Source organism: Rhinolophus hipposideros (assembly GCF_964194185.1).
Source record: "Rhinolophus hipposideros genome assembly, chromosome: 22".
Lineage (NCBI taxonomy): Eukaryota > Metazoa > Chordata > Mammalia > Chiroptera > Rhinolophidae > Rhinolophus > Rhinolophus hipposideros.
Window position 1 is genome coordinate 13,765,437 of NC_138068.1, and position 22,465 is coordinate 13,787,901.

The window sequence follows — 22,465 nt, forward strand, 5'->3', positions numbered from 1 at the left end:
TGAGAGGTACGGATTCACAGGGGACTTCAGAAACACACATACGCTTGCTCTCAAGTAGCAGCTTTATTGCGGTATAATTCACATACAATAAAATTCACCATGTAAAACAGTACAACTCAGTGGTTTTTAGTACACTCAGAGAGTTGTTGTGCACCTATCACCACTATCTAATTTTGGAACATTTTGATCACCTCCCAAAGAAACCCCATACCCGTGAGCAGTCAGGCAGGCCTCATGCCTCCCTGGCAAACACTGCTATTGGCTTTCTGTCTCTGGGATTCTGGCTGTTCTGGACATTTCATATACATGGAATCATACAATATTGGACTACTTCCTATGACTCTTTCACTTAGCGCAACGTTTTCAAGGTTCATCCATGTTGTAGCCTGTATTAGTATTTCATTCCTTTTGTGGACGAAGAATATCCATCGTATGGATACACCCCATGTTGTCTATTTATCAGTCAAGTTGATGTAGATTTGTGTGGTTCCTACTTTTTGGCTATTCTGAATACTGCTGCAATCAACATTCATGCACATTCATGTACCACATTCGTGCAGTCAACATTTTTGTGTGGACATACATTCTCAGTGTCTTTGGGTATAGGCCTCGGAAGGGAACTGCCGGATCATACGGTAACTCAGTTTAATGTTCAGAGGAACTGCCAGACTGTTTTCCAAAGTGACTGCACCATTTTACTATCCCACCTCTAGAAACTCTTGTATAGTTTATGTTGGTTGAAATGGGTTTGCAGATTCTGACAATTTATTTGAGCTTCAAGCCCAATTTGGTTCAAAGTCTCAGAGGAACACTCAGACTGAATTAAAGGATCAGATTTAGCGTGACCGGAAAAGACCTTCTCTACTGTATGATGTTACACCCTAAATATCCGGTACTAAAATTCAAAATGAAATACACTCTTGGGTTTGAGTTCTTGAATAGGAGCTGTGATCGAGCACAGGAAGGACAGTTTAGAACAGTGCCTGTCTTGTTCTGAGTTCCTTTTGATGAGAGGCTGAGACAGGGGTGGGGGTACAAGTCATTTCCTGGGCAGGTGTTCCCAGGAATGGGGGAGATGAGACAGGAAGGGAAGCCAACAAGGGGTGTGGTATCAAGCAGGTTTCCGGTGTGGGCAACCGGAGGTCAGCTCAGCAGGGGAACTCTGGGATCCAGTGGAGAACATGCCTTGGAGTTATCCCACTGGAGAAGCAATGAAGCTGGAGCATTTACCCACCACCAATTCCTGTCAGTTGTTTGTGGGCTGCTTCTGGGGGTGAACTCCTTGGGACTTCCGGGTTGCCCTGCACACTGGCCTTGCCTCTACCCGTAGCCACAGGTGGGGAGTTTTAAGATTTGTTCTAAGAAGCCTTCAGTGTGTAGAGAGGTCCCCGGGCAGGGAACAAACAGCATCAGCCACAGGCTAATCCGAATTGATACCTGAGTAACCCACCAGTGGCCATCTCAACCTACATTAAAAGGCTTGGTCAAAATGTCAAATAAGGCTATTTCTGTTGACTTAAAGGAATCAAAGTAGGGGAAATAAAATCTTTCCCTAAACCCCTCCCTCAGGTAGGAAGCACAAAGCTTCCAGAACCTAGCGAATAGCTGGTATATATTTTCTAGAAATTGAAGTTAGAGGCTGTTCTTTAAGAAAGAAAAGCACGGGGCAATTGAAATGCGCTTGTTGAAGTAATCAGAGTTGAGAGGCAGGAATAGAAATGGAAATCAGAATCTGCCTTGAGACAATATAGTGGGATAATCAAGGGCTAGGAATTATGCCAGTTCCCCACAAATCAAAACCACTGGCCTCCACAGAGCCCTGAGTATGTCTTCATCTTTCTGCTCAGTGGAAGACAGGGCCCTTAGAGCAGCACCTTCCAAATGCCACTGGAGACCAGAGTGACCTGGGGCACATGGTAAAAATACAGGCCTGGAGTCTCAGTGCAGAATCTCCACGGGTAGGGCTGGGGAGTCTGTATTTTATCAAGTACTCCCAGGTGTCTGTGAGTTAGATCTGGGGACCTCTGAGAAGAGACTGTCATACTGTAGATAAAGTTGCAGACATTTTTGGAAAGTGACAAGAAAATGGACACCTACCGTGCTGCTTTGTCAGCCTCCCCCAGGGCCCCACTTAGATTTCACTGGCTCATGCTTTGTAGCTCCAGGACTTTGTTCTTCCTCTGCCTAAAGTACCCCGCAGGAATGTCTGCTGGGTTGGATTTTAATCCTGGAATCTGGTAATTTCAGACTTGCATGGTCCTCCCTGTAAGGCATAGCCTCAGACCAACCAACAAATAAAGGATCAAGCAAACAAGAGTCTAGTCTGTTGAGTGGGAGGCAAGAGAAGTTGCTCTAACTTGAGTCTCTCTAAAAACATGAAAGGTCACTAAATCTTTTCACCCACATCAGACTTTTCTTAGTTAGTGTTATGGGGTGAATTGTGTCCTCCCAAAATTTACGTTGAAGTCCTAAGCCCCGGCACCTCAGAATGTGACCTTATTTGGAGATAGTTTTTACAGAAGGAATCCAGTTACAATGAGGTCTTTAGGGTGGGACCTAATTCAATATGACTGGTGTCCTCATGCAACGGGGACATTTGGAGGCAGACGTGCACACAAGGAGAAAACCATGTGAACATGAAGACAGACGCATACACGCCCAGGAGAGAGGCCTGTGACATATTGTTTCCTCCTGGCCTCAGAGGGAACCAACCCTGCCACCGCCGACTTCCGGTCTCCAGAACTGTGAGACGATGAATTCCTGCTGTTTGAACCACCCAGTCTGTGGGGTTTTATTACCTGGCAAATGAATATAGTCAGCTTCCTCTCCAGGAGAGCCTACCTCCCAAATTTCTCTCAGTCCATCTTTTTTCTCCATCTTCACAGCCTGCACTGTAACCCAAACCTCCACCATCTCCCTGGACTCCTGCATTGGCTCCTAACTTGCCTTTGTGCTTTCACTCTGACACAGTCATTTTTTTGTTGTTTTTTCATTGCCCCGCCTCCAGCATCCTGTTTTATAAAAACACACGTGATCGTGTCACTTCCCTGCTCGAAGCTCTCCTGTGGCTTCCCCGTGGCTTTTCAAGACCCAGATCCTCAGTCACAGGCCCTACGTCGCTGAGCCTGGCCTTTCCTTTAGCTTTATTTTGTGTTACTTCTCTTCCTGTGTTCCCTCACCCTGGTCTTTTCCCGTTGTGAATTAGCCTTTCTTCTGTCTCAACAATCTCTGTCAGAAATGTTCCTCGCTATCCCCGCCCTTCTAGCTGCTTCCCCATCTTTGATGAGGCCTCAGTTAATGCAGTTCCTAGGGGGTGACCAGGTTAGATTTTTTTCCTGTCATATGCTTTCTTAATGTTCTGAATTCTTCCATCATAGCAGCTACACATTTCTGATGAATAGTTTGTGTAACGATTGAGTGTCTTATCTGGAATGTGAACTCCTTGGAGGCAGGGATTTTTGTTTTGTTGGTTCGCTTCTAGCTCCCTGACACCTGGAACAGTGCCTGGCACGTAAGAGGTGCTCAATCAATGTTTGTTGCATGAACAAACGAATGGAACAGAATTGCCAGAAGGGCACGGGCCACGTCTGTCTTGTTCATTCGGTTTCTCCAGCACTCAGAGTGGTGTTGGGCACGGAATAAACTCTCTGTGAGAGTTGCAAGAGGGGAATTGGTGAAGGGGAAAAGGAGGGGGTCACCAGTGGGGCGGGACGGAATCCCATCAGACAAAGCTTCCCAGGGTTGGACTCCCTTGCAGGAAGCTCTCGGTTCCACATTTGAGATCCTCCTGCTAATAGACCAACATGACACAGCCTGGCATAACTGTGATGGGGACATTCCCAGAAGACTGCCTGAACAGAGTCAAAGAAAGGGGGAACCTGGGTGGAATGGAAGAAAGGAGATGGTTGAAGTGGATGCTGGGAAGAGTCTAGGGGCAATTTTGCAGCTGAAAAGAAGGCTAAGGGGACATTTTCCCAAGTGTTCCTAGGTCCTGCTGGCTTGAGGGCGATGTGAGGACTTAGTGGAAGAGATAAGAGAAAGCTCACCAGAGCTGACTCCCAGCACGTGAGCTCCATGCTCGGTGGAACCCTTTGCTTGATGGGCTACGTTTCCAGTGTTCACCACGACGTAGGTTGTGTGGGTTTCCCCCAACTTCCCCACACTGTGGACGTTTCTCCCCGGCTAAAGTATGGTATGTTTGTTTGGGGCTTCCACTTTAGAAGACAACTTTCTTCTCTCCCATGGGATCCAGTTCGTCTTATTTCTGGGGAGCTAGAATTTGTTCCGTAGGTTCTCCAGCGGATAGGCCCTGTTATTCAGAGAGCCCCCAGTGGCCTGTTCCCGGTGGGCAGGCTGTGCTCAAGGACTCCTCCCTCTGCATCTCTGTCTGCTCTCCCTGCACTGCAGTGCACCTCAGGACGCTGGCAGGCCGATGGAGTTTGGATTGCGAGTAGTCAAATAGGTTTTGAAGGACGAGAAGAGGGAAAAAAAAATTTCTACCCCAACCCCACCAGAGCCTTCTTGGGAAACATCCATGGGCGTCCGTAGCTCAGTCTCCAGATGGAAGAGGGGCCTGAGGAACAGTCCAGATGACTGAGCTGGTGGGAGACCACCGGTTCTCAGGACCCTGCGTGATCCGGTTCCTCAGGCAGGTTCCTTTGGCATCTGGAATGTCTCCTGTTTCTAGGGACGCCCTCAGCCTCTTCTGTCTCCCTCTCCCCAGCAACAGGGCTTGATTCAGGTACCTTTGATTAAATTAGTAACTCCTCAAGCACCACCATAAATGAGATAAAATCAGAGGGAAAGTGTAAATGAGGAGATGGGAAAATTTGCTATACTAAAATGTTCACTGCGGTATCACAGAAACGTGATGGGATAATTTACTGAGATCACTTTGTGCTTTGTTGTTGCTGCTACGGTAGACTCAGAAAGACTGGACGCCCTCCATTTTGGCTTTCAATGTTTTTCTTCCTGTCCACGCTCTTCCCAGTGGGTGTCTTTCTTGCCCCAAAATGGAGCGAACTGGACTCTGTCTCTTGGATCAACCTACAACGAAGGAACAAATACTCTCCTCCCAGGCTCCATCAGCTCTTTGCTCCAGGCTCACAGCAACCCAGCCTCTCTGTGCCTCAGTTTCTTCCTCTGTAAGACAGGGACAATAATTGTACCTACCCTCATGGGCTCTTGTGAAGACTGAGTGAGTTAATTTAGAGAAAGCACTTAAAGCAGTGCCTGACACATGGTAAGCACTAAATGTTAGGTATTATTAATTACTATTGTCATCACAAATTTATAGAGCTGGGGGAGAGAAATAGCATGTATATCAGTCAGCATTCTCCGGAGAAACAGCATCAATAGGGTCTATGTATCTGTGTCTGTATCTATATCTATGTCTACATCTACTCTATCTTTCTATCTTTATCTCTCTCTATCTCTATCCATATTTATATACATACATTTATTTCAAGGACTTGGCTCACGTGATTGTGGGGGCTGGCAAGTCTGAAATCCGTAGGGCGGGCTGGCAGTCTGGGAACTCGGGCAGAGCTAGGCTGCAGTCTTGAGGCAGAATTTCTTTTTCCTCAGGGAAACCTCAGTTTTTCTCTTCAGTCCTTTCAATTGATTGGATGCGGCCCATTCCCAGCATGGAAGATAGTCTCCTTTACTCACAGGCAGCCGATTGTAGGTGTTCGTCACCCCTGCAGATACTCCGCAGCAGCATGTAGGGTAGTGCTTATTGCATAAACTGGGTGTTCCAGCCCGGGCAAGTTGACATAGAAAGCGGGCCCTCACAGCTGCACGGGCCGGCTGGGTCTGAGCTCTAGGAGCTTCCATTCTCCTCCTCCTCTCACACCTCTGCCTCTCCTCTAAGGTCACCCTCTCCCCTCTCGTGTGACTGTTCTCTGTCTTGTTTATTCCTCCTCGTTTATTTATTGGGGGTTGTCTTTTAGGTTCTTGGGGAGGAAGACCAAAGAGGGGTCGGGATGCATGAAGGAAACCTGCTTCTCCTTTCTTCCTGTTGACCTTGGCTGTCAACAGGTCAACTCCTTGGCTGTCAAAGACAAGGAGAAGTCACACCTCACCCACTGCCAGGGTGAATCTCATGATGATACTCATTCGCACAGCTTTTGGAAACCCATTAAGCCAAAAGTGTGTCTGTCTCCTTCCCAACCTTGAATTACATGAAGCCCCGCCCCACCCCCACCCCACCCCCACCCCACTGTCTTTCCTTGTCCCTTGCTCTGTCCAGTTTCTTTTTCTTGATCACAATAAATCGCAGAGGGAGGGGCTGCCCCAGCGCAGTGGCTGGTGACTGTCGCCCAGCCTGGAGTTTGGGTGGGAAGATGAGGCGGTGGCATGCATCCCTCCGTAAGTTACAACATGTCTCCCACCTTCACCGCCCACAGGCTTATGACTCTTTAGCAACAAACTCCTTATTACACGCAGTGTGTCACAGTCTCCCCCAGTTGTAAAATTTTATTTTAAAACAGTGTATGCTAGGAAATATTTACAGATGAAATTATGTACTCGGGGATTTTCTTCAAAATACCACAGGAGGGGGAAGTGGGTGAGGTATACTTGAAACCAGATCGACCATAAATAGTTGTTGAAGCTGGGTGGTGCGTACGAGGGGGCTCATTATACTGTTGTGTGTACTATTACATAGGTTTTACAGTTTTCTATAATGAAAAAATTAAAGAGAAAAAGAGAAAAAAACCCACATTACTCTATAAAGTCTTTAAATATTTTTTTAAAAATAGTATTCCTCAAGAATACTATACTCAGGGCACCACAGATGTTTGATTAAAATTGAAGTTTTTCTTTTTTTTGGTTAGTTTCAGGTGTACAAAACATGCAACAGTTAGACATTTCACCCCTCACAAAGAGATAGCCCCTCTCCCCCAATCTATTGCTCCTCTGACATTGTTTATATCTATTACAGTTCCATTGACTCTATTCCCTGTGCTGTACTCCATATCCCGTGACTATATATATATTAAATGATAGTTGACATTCAATATTATTCAGCTTCTGCTTCAGGTGTACACTGCCATGGTCAGGCATCTACACCGTCTATGAAGTGGTCTCCCTAAGAAGACAAGTCCCCCTCTGACACCCTACAAAATCTTTACAACATTATTGATTATATTCCCCAAATTGTCTTTCATATCCCTGTGGCAATATTGTGGTTACCAATTTATATTGTCTAATCCCTTCCCCTTCACGCTCATCCCCACCCTCCTCCCTTCTAGCAACCATCAGTTTTTCCTCTATTATCTCTGAGACTTTTTCTGTTTACTTTGCTCATTTATTCAGTTCTTTAGATTCCACATATAAGTGAGATCATATGGTGTTTGTCTTTCTCCGACTGACTTATTTCGCTTAGCATGATGTTCTCTAGGTCCATCCATATCATTGCAAACGGTAAGATTTCATTATTCTTTATGGCCGAGTAATACTCTATTGTATAAATGTACCACAGTTCCTTAATCCAATTGTCTACCGATGGGCGTTTCAGTTGTGTCCATGTCTTGGCTATTGTGTATAGTGCTGCAATAAACGTAGGGTGCATATATTTTTTCGAATTAGTGTTTTGGATTTCTCTGGGTAGACACCTAAGAGTGGAATTGCTGGGTCGTAAGGTAGTTTCATTTCCAGTTTTTTGAGATACCTCCATACTGATTTCCATAGTGGCTTCTCAGATCTGCAGTCCCAGCGACAGTGCACCAGGGTTCCCTTTTCTCCACAACCTCGCCAGCACTTGTTGTTTGTTGGAAAATTTAGGTTTTTAATATACTCTTAACTCTTTAACGTTCAAGACAACAGGATGTGGTAGATTAGAGCTGGGGGTTTACAGACTCAGCAAAGGGCCAGATAGTAAACATGTTTACAAGAGCAGCCAGACACAAGATGCAAACGATTGCACACGGCTGTGTTCCAATAAAACTTTATTTATGAACACTGACATTTGAATGTTATATAATTTTCACATGTCACTAAGTAGTCTTCTTTTGATAAAAAAAAATCATTACAAAACAGAAAAGACCATTCTAAACTTGTGGGTCTTACAGAAACAAATGGCGGGCTGGGTTTGGCTTGCATGTCATGGTTTGCCGACCATGCTATGGATGATAGTTTAACAAACTAGAGATTTCCAAGGAGGTGATCTGGCCCTTCTGTGTTAATTTGTTTTCTTGAACAACCTGAGGAATAAAACTTCTCCTGTCACCTCTGTGCATGCTGAAAAAAACCAAACCAAAACAATCCACCCAAGCCAGCTACAGCGGTTGTTGATGAAAAAGAATAAAAAACAATTAAGATGTGACAAGACGGCAAAAGTGAAAGTCCCTTTCCTCAATGCCTGACCCTGGCCCACCACCTCGCAGTGACAGCTGGGGTCCCTGTCCTCAGGGACAGAGGATTAACCCCAGAGCAATAGACTTCTCCATCCCTTCTGTTCCTCCCAAGAAGGCCAGACGTATATCAGTGCTGCTTCCAGCACTGACCAAGAGACAACGATAAGCTGAACACTTCCCCAAATATAAAGAATCGTGCAGTTTACAGGTTGAGGATCAAGCCACCCACTTGCTCTTAATTGATAAACCAAGGAAGAAGGGAATGGTTATGTGTCTGAACCGACACGTGTCAGTGTTGCTCTAAAAAATATGTGGTTCAGGATATCTGCAAGCAGGAGCCACATGGGGACCCTAGGGCAGACCTTCTTGCCTCATCTTCCCCGGTCTTTCTGGCCCCATGGGGATCCCCAGCTGTGAGGAGCTAAGTTTTCTGGTCCATCTGTGGGTCTGACGTGTCTTACATTTTGTTTTGTTTTGTTACCCGCTCCCTTCTCCCCGCACCCCCCGCCACCCTTTTTACGTTTCATTTTGATTTTCTGAGAGTGGACACTAATTTGACTCTCAGCTTGCTTTCTATTTTTTCCTCAAGGAATCAAACCTGGCTATATTTGTTCACGAGATGGTGATACATTGAAAATGCCAAGAAAAAAAGCGTGAGAGAGAACAGGTCTGTTGCTTCCTCAGGGATCCTTGCTGGCACTTCCTGAGTTTTCTATGGAAAGCACTTAGATTCTCAGAAGATTCTCAGAAGAAAGGGTAAGTGATGTGTATGTTGTGTTTTTCTTTTAGAACCAGGAGGGAGGAAACTCAGGGATTAGCTTGTCCAAATATATTCCTTTATAGATGGAGAAACCAAGGCTCAGAGAGGTGGAAGGCAGGAAAGAGGGGAGGGGTGCATAAATGAGAGAGAGATATGTTTGGGGAGAGTGAGCAGGTCTGGAGACTGGAATGGATGGGAGACGGTGCTGCAGGGTGTACGACAGATGAGAGATGAGGGGGGAAAGGGCCAGGCCAGATGGACCTTGAATGCCCAGCTTGAGACTTGGCTGCCTCTTGGGGGTTAAAAGGCTATTGGAAGGTTTAGGAAGGGTAGTGCTGAGTTCCATTATTTTTCAGAAATGTCTTTCTGTGAAGGAGGAATGTGTGACATGAGGCTGGAGACTGGGAGAGAGATGAGGGAGGAGAGATAGCAGAGAGGCACATTTGGTGGTGGGTAGAAGGAATGAGAAGAGATAGTGGCTTGGGAGAGAGGCAGAGCCAAGGCAGGGGGCTTTTGTCCAGATGGGGAGATGAGCACATCTGGAGGGGCATGAAGGAATCTGCGTATGTGTGAGGGGAGACTGAAGGTAGTAGAAGGTTGTCCCCAGGAGGGAGACCTTGGAGGTGGTGACCTAGGGCCAGGTCAGGGAGAAGGGGAGGACCGAAGTGGCAGGTGTTGGCTTTGACAGCGGGACACTCAGCCTGTAGTGCGAGCCCAGCCACCGAGGCTGACCTGTGACACCCCCGTTCACAGTTGAAGTTCTTGTGTCAGAGGACCCTGACCATAAAGGCATTGGCCACTGAAAGGACAAATCAGATGGGCGGTCGTTGGACCCCAGGGTTTCCGGTGTCCCTTCCCAACTCACCCTCCTTGCTCCTGGAAGGTAGTAGAATCAAGGTGGTGCTGGCGACTGATGAGTGATGGTTGATGGGAGAAAGTGGAAAACGTAATGACCCAAAGGAAAAACTGCCCACTGAATGTCTGGAAGCCTCCACTCAGTGTCGCTGTGTTTTCCTGACTCTTTTGGTCAGGTTCCCAATACAATATCAGGTGCCGCTGCAGCCATATTTATTTCAGATCCTTCCCAATTTCTGACAATTAGTTTCTTGGCCATTAAGCTGGACTGAAGCAGGAATACTTTAATCTGCTTATTTATCTTTCGTTGGTTATGTAAGTTGCCTGGTAAATAAGCTCTGTGATTTCCAAGTGTCAGTGTGAAAGCTTAGATGGACTCATCGGTTTCTCAGCCCGTCTTTCTGGGAGGTCAGCCTTGAAGCAGACAGCACATTTGTCACCACCGATCTCAACGCCCTTCCACCACTTCCACCTCATTTTTGAGCATGAGGACCTGAGAATCGTAGAGTTATGGTATTGGAGTCAATTTGAGAGAGGAGGTAGGGGCAGCAGGGGGAGGCCCTTCTTGGCTGAGGGGGAGCAGGCGGAAGGCATGGAGAGTCACCGGGGCCTGGCCTCCTCAGAGATTTGGAGGCCGTAGGCAAGGGGCTGAGATGTGAACAGGGTGGGGGTGGATGACTGCTAGTGGCAGGAGGATTTTCCGCAAGGAGATGGCACAGGCAGGCTTCACCGAGGAAGATCATTTCAGCTGCATGGCAGACGGTGCATGGAGGGAGGAGAGGCAGGCAACTGGGTGACCGGCTCCCACACCCCGTCAGAGCCAGCTAAGACCAGCTTCATGGTTTCAGAGCCCAGTGCCAAATGAGAATGAGAAGCATCTTATTCAAACTTTAGGAAAAGTGAAACTTTACTCAGCCACATAAAGGCATGAAGTACTAATCCATGCTACAACCTGGATGGACCTCAAAAAAACATGCTAAGAAGCCAGACACGAAAGGTCGCATACTGTGTGATTCCATTATACGAAATCTCCAGAATAGGCCAATGCACAGGGACAGAAAGTAGATTAGTGGTTGCCAGGGGCTGGGGACAGGGATGAAGGGGGAGTGACCGCTCCTGGGGATGGGGTTTCCTGTTGGGAGAATGGAACGGTTTTGGAACTAGGTAGAGGTGGTAGTTACCCAAGATCGTGACTGCACTAAATGCCACTGAATGGTACAGTTTAAAATGGTTAATTGTGCATTATGTGAATTTCACCTCAAGACAAAAACCGAATTCACAGGTGCTGGAGATTGGGATGTGGATATCATGTGGGGGCAAGGGGAGCATTATTCTGCCTGCCCTTCTGGAATGATGGAGATTTCCTAATTCGGTAGATGCAGAACCAAACTCTTCTAAAAGCCTTCCTTTTTTGACAGGGTCCAGAAGCTCTTGTACACTTTTTAGATAAGGTATCTTTCTGCTAGTGTGTGTGTGTGTGTGTGTGTGTGTATGTGTGTGTGTGTGTGTGTGTGTGAAGACCTGTTGATTTATAATAGTAGCTACTATAAAGATATAGTAGCTTGGACATTTTGGACGGATGTCATGAATTCTGTCGCAGAATCACATGTCATTCGCTGCTCTCCCTACAATTCATTTGGTCCGGAAGGTGAGAGGCTGCTAAGTGTTATAAAGGACTAAGAGACCACCAGAGCAGGCTTTGAGCTAAATTATTTAGTCCAAATCTCTTGTTTGATACGTCATAGGATTCTAGAAGTATAGGACAACTTCCCCCTGTAAGCAGCCTGATGACTTCCAGCATGACAAATACTTCGAGTGACAGGAGCCCACTGCTGTCCTTGTCACAGCCGATTACCCCAAGGTTGAATATTTCAATGCCTAGAATGTTTTTATTTCCCTGTAATTGAAATGTGCTTATCTTTGGTTTATACCCACAGGCCCTGGTTCTGTCCTCTGGGTCGTACTGGTTACCTTTCTGCAGGGAGGTGAAGACAGAGACACTGTCCCTTCTTAAAGCGAAATGCCCCCTATTATCTTATAAACTTCTTCACAGCCCATCCACCCTCCTTAGGCACAATGAATTTATTCACATCCCTGTTCAAATTTGGTGACCAGATCTCCTTGCTCCCATACCAGTGCTGCTGCCTCTTTCCCTCTACCCATCTCCTTCTCAGGGGGCTGCCCCTCCTTCTTTAGGCCATCTCACAGGAGCCCTTCTTCTGACTCTTTGCTTCCATGATGGGGCTTGTCGATCTCCTAGGAAAAGAAAGCCCTGCTCTTTCTGAAAGGGAATGGGTCTGTTAAGGGCTGACTTGTGTCCCCCCACCCCCAATTTACATGTTGAAGTCCTAACGCCTGGTACTCTCTGTACTGGCAGCTTGAAGTTCCCACCCTAGCTGAGTGGCCACATAGGGTCTTACATGCCTTCGTGGGGATCATTTCTGTGGGGCGCAGGGTTCTGAAGCTCATTATTAGCTTGATGCCTGCATTACATTAAAAGCAGAACAAAGTTCGTCCCTTTCTGTGGGTTCAGCCTAGATGGTATCTCATGCTAGGAATTGATTGTAGAAGTTGAGAAAGGTCAGGGCAGAAAGCAAACACAGCCCTCTGATTGGCTGAGAGAGGTCACCGGGAGCAAATGAGACAGAAGGACAGGAGGTGGGGGTTTAGAAGGGAGGGTCCCAGGGTGGGTCTTTAACACTGACAGCTAGCTGCCTTCTGTTTTCAGTGCTATAGGCCAAAACTAGTTGTCTTGGTTACGGAGCCCATTTTCTGCCAGGAGCAAAGGGCAGATGTATTAACGTCTGTTTGTGTCAAATGTAGGAGCTATGAAGGAAAGAGAGGAATTCAAACAGCTGGGAGTGGGGACTTTTGACCTCGTGGAGGCAGGGTGATTTATGGGGAGGAGGGAGGGTCAGGAAGGTGTGAGAAAGAAGTGTTTGTACCCCAGCCCCTCTCAGGCGGAGCTCAGCTCTGAGCCTACTTGGGGCGGCAGTGAGCACAAATGAGCTGGGTCTGAGATGCTGGTATCTCTGGGCTGAGATCCGTGCATACTGAGGCTACCTGAGCTGATGTCGCTGCTGGCTGGATATGTCCTGGGGGAGGCTTCTATGCTGTAAGGCCTAAAATTAAGGCCCAGTTTGATGTGCAGCCTTGGTATCGGGTGAAACTGAGAGGCTTTGGAGAGCCTAACTGCAAGTTCCCCTCTCCACTCTCCGCAGCTAAGGTCCTCTTGTCAAGCAGCCCTCTTTATCAAGGGGACCAGGCACAGGTCCTGCTTGTCACTGAGTCATAGGTTTCAGATCCCTGCCAGATCTTATTCAAGTAAGCCAATTACATCCTCTCCCAGGAACCGGGGGCCACCCTGCCCTTTTGAGACTACAAGTCCTGCCTCCCGCAGCCCCTGCTTTTTCACTCTGTTCTGGGGTACCACCCCCGTGGGGCCTGTGTGACCCTCACCTGGGCTGTGAGTGTATGTGCTCACCCAACTGCTGTTAATCATGTCTTTCCAGTGTCGGGCGTTATGTATTTGGCCATCCCCATGGCCCTAGGACAGGACTCCCCCCTTCACCAGTGACGTGAACAGGAGGTAGTTAAAACACACTCTGTCCCCAGCCATGCCTGACAGCTGTCATGTGAGGCTCTGTGGAGAGTGGAACTGCTGCCTTAGTTTAATTCAATTAAACCTTTGAGCTATTTAAGCAAAGTTCCCCTTGGGTTGGGAAGCAGGACACCATTGAGGCTCAAGCCTGGGCTCCTTCATGCTCTCACCTGTGAGGTCATTCTCTGCTCCTTCTTTTGACCCAAGGCACGAGGCCCAGCCCCTTATCAGCATCACTGGCAGCTCCTCTTTTCCCCTTGGAGGCACCAATAAAATCAGACCCCCAATGGCTGTCGTGGTATGCCAGTGTTCCCATAGTTGAGATGCTTCCTTTCTGTATGTGTGAATGAATGAATGAATGAATGAGCTAGAGGGAGAATTGGCTCTGTATAATAAGGGAATTTGGCTTGATATTCCCTAGGGCTATTTATTAGTTAAAATAAAAGGTACAGCTGCTATAACAAAAGACCCCAAGTAACATGGCTTAAAGAATAAAGCAGTTATTTATCTCTCACACAGTAGTCAGAGGTGCCATTCTAGGTCAGCAGGTAGCTCTGCCCCACACACTTATTCAGGAGCCCAGGCTGGTTAGGCCTTTGCCATCTTCATGTGGCTTCCAAGGTCACTTGGGTTATTGCTGTCCCGCCGGTAGGAGGGGAAACGTGTGCAAATCCAGGGCCATCAGGGCCATAAATTCTTTGTAAAGAAGTGAGACGGAAATGGCACACGTCGTGTTCACCAGTATTCTATCACTAGAATGGGCACACGGCCATGCCTAGCCTCCAGGGAAGCCTACCTTAACCTACAGCTCTAGGAATTCCTTTCCTCTTCTGGTGAGAACATGGGAAGGACTCAGCTTTAAATATATGGAGTGGAGGAAGGGAGAAGTGGCACAGGCAAGCATTTGTGCTGGGATTTGCAACCTTGGGCCCACAGACCTGTGCAGGCATCTATGTCTGGACATTGGGGTTGTGAAGCCCTCGGAAGTACAGGGCAACAGTTTGTGGATGTGGTACTCATCCTCCAGGGGAGAAATTCCATCAAGTTACCAGAAGCTCAAAGGGGTCCTTGATGCAGGAAGGCCGAGAGTCTTGTGAATGATGGACAGTCTCAATCAACAGCCTATAAGAAGAACGATGACCCACTGGTATATGTTTAGAGAAGGCAACTCAGAAGCTGAGGGGACAGAGAGCACGTTTTCATGAGAAGGACATGTGGAGAGAAATGGGGCTGTTTGGTTTGGAGGTGAGAGGCCGGGGTATGGGGGCGGGAAGGTGGTCACCAGATTTCTGTGGGGCAGAGGAGTTCTGTCCACATAACATACGCTCGAGGCTCTTGAGCATGCTGGTGGCTTCCTGTGGCAGGTTCCTGCTGAAATTCTGGGCAATTGACACTCCTGGGAACAACACTCAACCAGTGACGTATGGAAATTGGTGGGTAGAACCCCAGCTCCTTCCCACCTTGGGTGGGCTAACTCTAAGGCACGTTCTGTCTCCCAAGCTGGCAGTAATGTGAGCCATAAATGTGAGCCACATAGGAAGGTAAAAAGAAACAGGTGAAGTCAACTTCGACACTGTATTTTAATCCAATATATCAAAATATTGTCATTTTAATATGTCATCAATATAAAAATCATTAATGAGATAGTCTACTTTTTTAAAATTCAAAGTCTTCAAAACATAGCATATATTTTACCCTTATTCTACATCTCGGTTTGGACTAGTCGCACTTTAAGTACTCAGTAGCCCCAGGTGGCTGGTGGCTGCTGAATTGGCCAGCACAGCTCTAGGTCATGTCCCAGAGGTTCCCCAGAAGGATTATGCTATATCTGCTCACAGTGTAACAGCTCTTTAGTGCCACCCCCATATTAGCCTCCTTTCTCTGTCTCAATTCCTCATTCCCCAACGAGGGCTTCCTAAAAATACCTCCCAAGATCAGGGTCTACTTCTGGGTATCCCTTCCCAAGACAGGCAGTCAAGTCAAGACCCAGTATAGTCCAGAGGGTAGCAGGTGAGGTTTTGGAGCAGCACCAGAGCTATTCATTCATTTATTCATTCAGAAATACGTGTTGAGCTCTTGCTATGTGCCATGCACTGCTGGCCGCTGAAAAGGGGAAGGGTATAAAGCTCCCCATCACAAGAGGGGCCCAGGGAGAGGCAGACTGAATTCTTGATGGGGCAGCTCCACAAGGACTTCATGAATCGGACTAGAATTTTGATCATGAGCTGTCTGGCATCCTTTCCAGCCTAGAGATACTGCTTTCCGTGATTCATCTGTGCCTCCCTGAAAGCTTCTCACTTTGTTAATTGCCTGTCTCCCATGGCACGTTTCTCCCTAAAGCTGCAAATCAAGGTTTTTGTGACATTTCTTCTCCAGCAGTGACTTGTGATTAGGTTGTTGTTCCTAAAAAAGGTCCATCCCTCATCATCTTTGCAATTTCCCTTTGATTTTCTTGTTTGGCAAATTGCGGTTCTCCAGATAAAGACCGGTTTGGCGTCTACTCATTTTCCTCCCTCATTACACAGCCTGAAAACACACCTAAGACTCGGGTTGCTGAAAGGGATCTTAGAAACCATCTGGTTCAATGCCTTCATTTCAGAGATGGGGAAACTGAGGGCTGGAAGGGGACATTGCTAGCCCAAAGTTTACCATGTGGTAAAACAGTGGCTCAGCTGACATGGGAAGGAAGTGCATGGGGTCTCTGTAATCTTTTTCCCCAGCTCTTTGCCTCAACCTGTCCTAGCTCCAATCCATGGAGCTGACCCAGCCCAAGTCAGAGCTATACTTTGCGCATGTCACGTGCCCCAGGAAGGAAATGGTTCTTCTCACAATGGGGGAGAATTCCCACTCCCATCCTGAATTACCCTGAGGGTGCTGGGGGTGATCACGCAGTGCTTAGGGCTTGAATCAGGATTCCAGCTCCTCCTTTGATGGCTGTGGAACTCAAAATGGGTCTCCTGGCCTCTCTGAGCATCAGTTTCCACTTCTGCAAAATGGGACAGTTGACCACAATAACTTACATCAGTTTACGCTGGTGGGAAGTGACAGATAAATCCTTGGCTCAGCCTGGCCCCTGCTGACCTCAGTGACCCCCTTTCACGCCAAGCTGCCCATTGGTCTCAGTACCTGAGCCTCTCGAACTTTTTCTCAGTTCCCCAAACAGACAAGGGTGTTCCTGCCGCTGGGCCTTTGTCTGTACTGTTTCCTCTGCCAACGATGCCCTTTGCATCACCTTCTGGTTCATGCTTGTCTACTCAATGTCTGCTCATCCTTTAGATCTTATTCAAGGGTGACCTCAGAGAAGTCATCCTGGGCGCCCAGCAGAGTCCAGGCTCCCTATTCCTGCACCTCTTTTCCAGTGACTGTCTCAGTGTTTCGTTACCCTCTCAAGGGTGTGATCGTCTGGTTTTTGTCGGCTTCACGCACTAGGCTGACTGGAAGCTCCGTGAGGATAAGCTCACCCTGGTACTCTCAGCATACGCCCAGGGCCTACCTAGCAGGTGGGAGCTACACAAGAGCTATTTTGCTGAAGTTTGAATGTTAGTTCTTCTCGAAATAGAATTGTTCCTCTAATCCTTATCGTCATGCAGTAAAGGAGGGGTTATGACCACATCTTGTGGCAGAGACAGCATTGCTCACCAAATACTCCATTTGTTTTTTTATACGTCTTGGCTCCCTTGGAGTTGGTGGGGCCACGTGACTGCTCCTGGCCAATAAAACAGGAGTAGGAGTCATGTGTGTCACTTCTGAGGTCGTTGAAAGCCCACTCTAATTTAGCTCTTCCCTTGCCATGCGAATGTGGAGACCACACGTTCCAGGTGGTACAGCTGTAAGACGGCGGCGACGGTTAGAGCACAGCCCCTCCCAGGCTCACTGTGGATATTTTCCACGAGCAAGAAATTAATTTCTGTGGTGGAGAGACATCGGTTTTGAGCTTGTTTGTTATACAGCCTGGTTTATCCTGACTCATACACCCCCATTTTGCAGGTAAGAACATTGAGCCCCAGCGAGGGGAATTGACATGCTCCAAGTCACATGGAGTTATGGTCAGAGGTGGGATTCTGCTGCTGTTGTTCTCTGGGAGTTGTAGGAACATAGGTAAAAATCCATTGAAAGCCATAAACCGCTGTGTAAAAGATTCAATTTCTCAGGTGTTTTCCCAAAAGTCTTGTCTAGGGCTTCTGTGCTCCATGTTGCAGTTGCAGGGTTGAGGAAGGGTGCAGAGACGGTACCATGGGCCTACTGGTCTGGAGGACGTTGCGCCACCTTCTGAGTTTGGGCTTTTTGCTTCATAGGGACCAGTGGTTGGCAGTTAGTGATTATGGTTATTGAGGGTGAGCACTGGCCTGTGTTTTCCCTTCCTGGGGCTCTTTTGTTCTAAATGCCACAGAATCAGAGTTTTTTTGGGTCAGATCATTCAACTGTTTACTGGCCATTATGGTCCCTAGACCACAAGCGAGGCCAGTGGTCATCTAGTCTGCATGAGAATACATTCTTCATTTCCGAACCAGGTTGGAGGTGAGTCAGGTCGCCTAAACTGGACCTCACATGTCCAGCCCTCTCATCTTTCTTTTCCTCCCCAGCCTCACTCCCAGCTCTCAGAGCAGAGATGCCAGTCCCACCGAGAGCTTCTCAAAACAAGTGAAGTACATTCAAGGCCGAGGAAATGCTTGAGCAAAGCCATGGTGCTATCAGAGAACTTGGTGTAGCGGGGGCAACAGTGACGAATGAGTATTTTTAACTTTCTCTCTGATTTTATGGGGCAGAACTGTAGCCTACATGGTCAGCTCTTGCCTTCCTTGTGCAGAATCCAGATAAAGTCTGAAGCAGAGAGAAAGCACTCAAACTGTCAGAAGGTTGCGCTGACCCCCCCCCTCCCCCAATGAAGAACTAATGTGAGAATGTGTGGAAGAGTGAGAAATCGGAAAGCCCTGCAGTCTGGAAGGTGAGAGAGAGGGAAGGAGAGAGAGGGAGTTTGGGGTAAGTGCTGTGTGTGGGATTCAGAAAGCAGCAGTGATAGGGGAGATTTTAAAGACGTTTGTTCTGTAGTAAGAATACACTTCTCTCTTTGAAATCCTTTGAGAGGTTAAGTCCATACTCGAAGTACTTGAAATTCCTCTTTGGTTGCTGGACGATTTCTTTCAGTGCAACCCTGTGTTGAGAATGGACCATGTGGTCCACATCCACGCTTGCATTTCCTGATGTTTGGGGTTGAATCTGTGAGCAGTCAGCATGAGCAGCGTTGGGAGTAATCGGGGCAGAGAACATCCATCTCGGAGGCTGCAGAGGCTGGTGAGTGGGTTCAGAGCAGCGTTGCGCTCCCTGGGTCATCCAGGTCTGCTGCTGTGTTCTTCACTGAGTGAGTGTGTGTAGGAGTAAGAGTCATAACACTTGCTCCTGTTTACCGTGCGCTTACCACACGACTGGAAGAGTTCTAAGAGCGCTCCCTATATGATCGCAGTAATCCTCACATCGACCCCGCGAAGTAGGTGTTATTACTCCCCTCATTTTATAGATGAAGGAATTGAGGCGTGGGGAGGTTAAGTGATTCGCCCAGGGTTACGCCTCTTGGGAGTGGTGGGGCCTGTGTTTGAATCCGGGTAGTCTGATTTTTCAGAACTATCAGAAGGATCAAAGCAATTGTCTTTAAAGGGAGGAATGATTTTGGAAGTCTCTGCAAGAGTTCTCTTGTCCTTTTTGCTTTTCCTCCCCTCCCCTCTCTCTTTGGTGAGGGACTTGCCATCACATTATGTGAATTTATTGGATTTATAATATGGTGTACAGAGGCAATAGTTTGAAAGAAAATTGGCTTCCTTTTCAAAATGTCATGTTTCTCATTTTCTCTCAGCATCTTTGGCTTTTTTCAAGCTCCCCTCAGCTCCTAAGTCATTCAGAAGCATGCTTCACAATTAGAATACTAGAAACTCTCAACCAGCCAATTTGAATTTTGTGATTTGTTTAAAAGGACACTTAAAATAAACCCAGGACTTGATTGTGAGGGAGAGGAATGAGTGGGAGCTAGAAGGTAGAGGAAAAGAAGCAAGTGTGAGGTTGTGGGGCATCCATAGGGATGAGCGGCTCCATCCATCCATCCATCCATCCATCCATCCATCCATCCATCCATCCATAAATGACCCTACCATCTGTTTATGTACCCTCCCAAGGGTACAGACGTCCTCATTCATCTCTCTATCCATCATCCATCCAATCATTCACACAAATCCTTGCACATCATCCATCCATCCATCCATCCATCCATCCATCCATCCATCCATCCATCCATCCATCTTAGCTCTTGGTTGTTTTTGTAACACCTCAATGAAGTGCTACTTTATCCCAGGAATCAGTCTGGAATGGCTGATTTATTGCCATTTATTGAACATCTTCTGTATGTCTAGAAGTGTCTTAGAGAGTTTATAAACACCAATATTTATAAAAATTCAATATTCCCAACAACCCTAAAAGAGTAAGGCTCAGAAAATTTAAATATCCCCCCCCGCCACCAAGATCACACGGCTAATGAAAAGCAAAATAGGAACAGAGAAGGTGGAGAGGGAGAGTTGGGAACTGGCACAAGGTTTGCCTCTGACACAACATCAGTTCTGGGAGAAGTGATCTAGAGAAAATGGGGATACAGGAAGTCCAGTCAAGTGGGGTGAGCACTGGTGGCCTGAGGTTTATAAGTCGGCTATTGCTGCATAACAAACCACCCCCAATTCTCACTCAGGCAATTTCAAAGTTTTAGAGGTTACCTTCTAGGAGCTGGGAACAAAGTCTAGACCTTTCTTTGGGCAAGGCCAAATTCTTCACTACACAAAATTAAAGTTTGAGAAGTATTGACTTTGGAAGAGGGCTAGAAGACAGGTGGAATCTTGTTGCTTTCACCCTCAGATGCCTCTTTCCCTTGATAAGCACAGAACAGAGCAGCACATTAATAAGCTCTCCATCAGTGTTGTTCAATTTATTTCCTCCTTCCTTTTTTTCTCCCCCTCTAAAGCAGAGTTCCTAGTGTTTTCCCCCTCTAAAGCATAGACCCCCTCCCTGCCTGGTGAGGCCTATGGACCTCTGCTCAACATAAAGTTTTCAAACACGTAACAAATACCATGTTTCCCTGAAAATAAGACCTAGCTGGACAATCAGCTCTAATGCATCTTTTGGAGCAAAAATTAATATAAGACCTGGTCTTATTTTATTATAAGACCTGGTCTTATTTTATTATAAGACCTGGTCTTATTTTATGATAAGACCTGGTATAATATAATATAATATAGTATAACACAATATAAAATGTAATGTAATACCAGGTATAAGACTGGGTCTTATATTAATTTTCTCTCCAAGAGACGCATTAGAGTGGATTGTCCAGCTAGGTCTTAGTTTTGGGGAAACAGAGTATAGAGGATTCCAAAGGAAATCAATTATATTGAAATATAGTTATCCAAATATTAAGAAAACAATTTTGTGATGTGATGATAAATATATTTCTTTATGAATACTTTAACTATCAGCCTAGTGGAGGGTCTTATAAATACTGTGATTTCAAAGTAGTGTTGACTATAAACATTTCAAAATATCTGAAACACACAGCAACACTTAGGTGATAACCATGGATTTTACTGGTGAAAGCCCAGGTCTCTCTGATACTTCTATAGTTCGTTGGATATTTTCATGATGGAAAAAAATGCTAAATTTCAGTTAGAGATTAGTGAAAAAATGATGTAACTTTTTTTGGCCCGAATTCATAGATCACTGAATTCTATCCACTTTTACCTGACTTGTAGAAACCAGGTTAAGAAGCCCTGCTTCAAAGTCCTACATGATATGTACTTGTATTTAATTGCATACTGAATGAAAATTCAATTTGTTTTGAGAAAAATTTTGAGAAGTTTGCAAGAGTCATTGAGATAATTGGAGGCACCCTACAGCTGCACAGAACTTGAACTTGATGCACTAGTGCCTGATGGATTCATGGGTAAGTGTGAGTGGGGCTACTGATGGCCTTTAATTTCCACCCCTTCCCTTCCCGTCTGAAAAAACTACATTTTATGACATCGCTCAAAGGTGGGCTTGGCTTTTCCCATTATCAGTAATGACTTTTAAATGTATTCAACACCGAAGCACTGGCCCAGTGCCAGGGTGAGGATGGAAGAAAAATAAATAAAAATTAAGAAAAGCTGAAAGAAAACCAACTGTGCACAGGCTTTGGGAAAGCCATTTGCAGCCACCCAGAGTCAGCGAGTCCATCTGGATAAAGCCAAAGTTTCACTCTATTCAGGACAGAAAAAAAATGAACGAGGCCCAAGAGCAAGACTAATGTTTTAAAGAAAAGGCATTTCCAGCACGACAAAGATTTTGATTAGGTTCATTTTTTTTCCTTTTTTTTGCATAATTTTCACTGGCACTGTAAGACCTTCCACTCACAGAAGGGTTTTCCTCTGTGTTCCCGTTGAAGGGATAGGGAGGCAGACGTGACTGCTGGGAGCATGCCAACCTCTGTCACAACAAAGCATTTCCCCAGGATCTGGGTGGGGTGGGGAGAGTGGGGGGAGGGAGGGGGAGAGGCAGGGACCTTTCCATATGTCTATGTAAATGCCACCAGCCCCTGTCCCCCCAGGTGACAGACAGGCTCTAGGCACGAGTCCCCTTTGGGATCCAGTCAGGATGAAAGCCTAGCGGAGGGGTGGAGGAACATTCTTACCATTTTAATTGTCAGAAATTTGACAATGGGAAGGTGAGAGGGAGACGCTGCCTCACTGGGCTCAGGCTGAACTGCTGCTTCAAAGTCCGCCTGACAGCACCTGAGTCACTGGAACCTTCCTGAAAACTCAGGGAACGGAAGCTGGGAGACCTCTGGGGCCCGGTGCCCTGATGCAGGGCTGAGCCCACCACACA